This window comes from Dioscorea cayenensis, chromosome 8 (assembly GCF_009730915.1).
Source record: "Dioscorea cayenensis subsp. rotundata cultivar TDr96_F1 chromosome 8, TDr96_F1_v2_PseudoChromosome.rev07_lg8_w22 25.fasta, whole genome shotgun sequence".
In the NCBI taxonomy this organism is placed as follows: domain Eukaryota; kingdom Viridiplantae; phylum Streptophyta; class Magnoliopsida; order Dioscoreales; family Dioscoreaceae; genus Dioscorea; species Dioscorea cayenensis.
Window position 1 is genome coordinate 10504901 of NC_052478.1, and position 4363 is coordinate 10509263.

Consider the following 4363-nt stretch of genomic DNA (forward strand, 5'->3'; position numbering starts at 1 on the left):
TTAAATATTAAATTTGTTCTCATTTATCCATCTTTATAATTAAAAAAAATTCAGACTAGTCAAATTAAAAGCAGGGGCATTATGGGAAGCCTATTTCATGAGAAAAAACAAAAGGAGAGAAAAAAATTCAGGATCAAAAGCAAGACAAACAAACAAAGGATTCATTTATCAACCTGAGCAGATAATATACTTAAATTCAAGCTCAAAAATCAATTCACAAATCAGAGGTTGTGGGAAAACATAAATCATACCCAATGGGAATGGTCATTCCTGTTCTTCAAGCGCTGGACATACCAGCTCTGAGCACTGGAAATTGCTCAAAAAATTGCAAAAGCCTGCATGAGTGTTTGACAAAGACAAGCACTGAGATCGAAACACACTTAGACCTCAATAGTAAAAATTTGTTTGACCCATAACACGAGTCATTTTTTCATTTAGTTCAAAGTTGCATGTTAAAACTATAAGCTCAATTAAAATTGACTTACTTTCTCAACAGGGTCTCCAGCCTTTGAAGGCGCTCCAAGCAGATGGTTCTTCCTCGGCAGCATCTGTAGATGGTTCTGCAATTGGTTGTTCATCTGCAGCAGGGACTAATGTGTCTCAACGATGGACATTTTTCAACCTTTCATGTCTTTGAACTAAAATGTGAACGAAGGACATAACTTTGACCAAGAATGCCTCAAGTGTCATTCAGTGCTCCTCTGTTCAACTAAGCCACAGACAGAGAGTTAATTACACAAAAAAAAATAGATAAATAAAAACAAATAAAAAATTAAAAATTGCAACTTTAATTAATTGGCTATTTATTTCTCAGCTTTTTGCTTGACCATTATTTATTCCTCTCTTTGTACTTTTGGCCTCCATTTCTTTATATGGAAAATGACACATTCTTTATACAATAAAATGACAGCTCTTTAAAGTAATAATCCCAAAAAATTTCAATAATACTGTTCAATCAGAATAATTAAGAGTAAAGTAAAACAATAATGTAACAAAGATAAAACTCTAAATAATGTATATATATATATATTTTACAACACATCACTTAAGTTAGGCACCACATATTCTTTATTTTTTTTACATGAGGTAAATAAATCATATCAAAAATATATACACACAATTTACTTTGCTTGTACTTAAATTCAAATATATTTTTTACTAAAAATATAAATATTTTATGTAAAAAAATCAGTGTTGTTTGCTCTTTAAAACCTATTCACACTTAACACATACACACACGTATATGTGCATGTATTTGAGTTAGTGAGTAAAAATAAATAAATAAGTAAATAATATCTGAGAATATAATATGGCATCACAAGGAAAAGGTATCTGAGAATATAATATGTGCATGTATTTGAGTTAGAGAGTATTTTAATATCTGAGAATAAATAAGTAAATAAGTCTCTCTCTCCACACTCCATGCAAACTCTACAAATGGTCTAAAAAATAAATTAAATTAAAAAAATATACATATATTGATATGTATATATATAAAAGTAACTTGCAGTGATTGGTTGCAATAACATGGCTGGGTTGTTAAGAATTCAAAAGCATGATTAAAATAAACTAATATTTAATAATATTAGAATAAAAATAAGCATGAACGACGCACTTCCTCATTAGGCCGGCCCAACCATAGCCCAACACCTGTCAACGAGAGAGAAGAAGAACCCTAATCCGAATCTCAAAGACCTGAGTGGTAACAATGAGGATCGAGACGACGATGAAGGCGATGATATCCACGATGCCAACGGCGTAGGCGGGGCGAAGATCGTGATCAAGACGTGCGCCTTCATACTGAACGGCCCCGGATTCAGTGAGAACTCCCTGTCTCCGAAACCCGGGATCTTGAATATGGTGGTTGGAAGCGGCGAGGCGAGGAATCGACCGACGGGGAGAGACGCCAACTGAACGGTGATCTGGGTGATGATCAGAGGGTTGGTGCGGTAAGCGAAGAACTAGTTGAGAAACGATAGGAGAGAAAGCAAGGCGCCGGCGACGCTAGACGCAGCGAGCTGCTGCTGCTTAGAAGAAGATGAACCCTAGAAACATTCTGTGTTAGCAATAGCATCAGGTATATGGCCTTGAACTTAGTTAATTAGTGGTTTTTATTGTGTTCTGTTTCATGATTTTGAGGCATCTTTTTGAAGTATGTGATTCAATGAGGTTTATTCAGTCTGATCCTATTCTAATTGCTTCATATTAGCCTTATATATTTTCTCATTGAAGATTATGATAAGAAATAATTTAGAAATGTTTATGCGTTTATAGATCATTTGGTACATTACAAAAGGGAAATGTTCCCAAGGTTTCAAAATAGTATTAACATAACTGTAAGACATTTGTATTTGTCCAGGGTCTGGAAATGAAAACCATGAATAACTATTGACTAAATCAGAAATTTTAGTAGCAAAATTCACAAATATAAAGATAAATAATTTAGAAAATCCTGTTACCAATTATAGCCAACTATCCAGACAAAGTGTTTAATGGTAAATGAAGTTCTATGAGGCTATTCTACCACTCATCATTTAATAATAAGGTTATTGTTTCTCTTTCTAAATCAATTGGTGACTGTATGTCCGGAATGTGAGGAAGGTCCTGCGGACAATCCAGCAAAGTTTTTTTTTTTTTAATATTTAAGAAAAGGCTCATAAGATTGAGACCCTTACAACTAAGTAAAGAAAATTTGAGATGCAAACTTGTCAGGTCAATCAGGGGGCAATACTGAACTAACAAAATAGATCACCAAAGAAGAATCTAGAACAATTCATATTGTTATTCAAACAAGTATGCAAAACAATTTAATGAAAATATTTCATACATGTAAAGACCTAACTTAACTGTGTGAGTCACCAAGGATTGCTTCTACCTATTTATTGATGCTAGTTAAGCGGGGTAAGGAAGCTTATATTTTCTCATTGAAGATTAAAAACTGAAAATATAAATCTTTGGTCTCATAGCATCAATTTATTGATGCTGAAGAAGTAGTCTATGCCCTGCTTATGGGTGAAGTAGAAACATGCAAGATTAGTCTATGTCCTGTGAGATTTCAAATAACTTTGAAAGACATTAGAATTTTTATTATAAATTAGCAGGAAGTATTAAGTAAAAGTAAAATGTTTCTTATTTCTTCTATATCTTATGAGATTGATGAAGGGCCTTAGGTTGGATGTGTGATTTTTATTCTGTTCTTGCACTAATTGGAATGAACTTGCACTAATTGGCTTTGTTGTTGTTTCTAGTGACCAATCTTTTTATATGAAGGGCCTTAGCCTAGAATGAACTACACTAATTGGCTTTGTTGTTGTTTCTAGTGACCAATCTTTTTATGTGCAAAAGCTGATCTCTCATTATGACCAATCTTTTTATATGAAGCTCTCATGCAATGAACTTGTTGCTGATTACCTGGTTTTGTTTGTCAAACTCCTAGATTTCAAGGCTGTTTGGGTTTGAATTTCTATTGAAATTGTACTTAGCAGGAGCATCAGGTGGATCAAAGGTAAAATATGCAACCACGGAACAGTATCAAGATACTCTCTTTGGTTTTTAATGAGATTTTCGAATAAAATGTGTTTGTATGAGTGTCTCATAATATATTAGAAATTGAATACGTTTATCTATCTATATATGTGTGTATGTTACCCTGTCTGTATCACACTAGTTAAAGTACAAGTAAAAGTGTCTGTTGAACAAACTAGTACTGCTGCAAACATATATGTTATTGATTCAATGTTATTAGGAGCTATGTAATTATGATAATTAATTTATAATCCCTGCTTTTGCTCAAACACCTTGTCTTCCAATGCTGATACTTAGATTTGTAGCTTGTGTGAAAATCATATTGGCTTATGATTGGATGGGAACTAAAGTTTGTCACAGATGGTTTTTATATGTTTGGTAATATATATATATATATATATATATATATATTGTAAATAGGACGCAAAAACACATATTACTCTCTTAGCTTAAATGCATTATGGGAGTGGAAATTTTGAGAGGAGGATAGTTCTTACTTGCATGTCTTTTTTCTTCTTTGATTTTTTTAAATAAAAATTCTGGCTTTTTAATTTATTTTCTTTGACAAAGCTCTTTAATCTATGTGCTTCTATGATGTATTGTCCTTTTATTTATTTATTTTAATTATTGATGGTGGATTTTCTTGAAATATAAGAGGTAATCATAATACTTGTTGTATGCTAGAAGTGCACTTCATTTGCACTATTTAGATCTAGATATATAGCCTGTTAATTAAATAGGAATAGTTTTGGTTGATTATTTTTTTAATTAAGATATTTCAATAGTATTTGATTTTTTTATTTAATTGTAAATTTATATATGAGGTTGAGAAATTAAG

General features: G+C 32.2%; 1 long non-coding RNA gene across 2 annotated transcripts; it reads left to right on the forward strand.

Moving 5' to 3' along the window:
- Positions 1-1660: 1660 nt before the first annotated feature.
- Positions 1661-3772, forward strand: LOC120266410. Of its 2 annotated transcripts, none has more exons than XR_005538161.1 (2): positions 1661-2077; positions 3437-3772. It is a non-coding gene; the product is annotated as an uncharacterized LOC120266410 (long non-coding RNA). The 2 variants fall into 2 exon arrangements; XR_005538160.1 differs by having other exon boundaries at positions 1665-2077; positions 3486-3772.
- Positions 3773-4363: the final 591 nt, after the last annotated feature.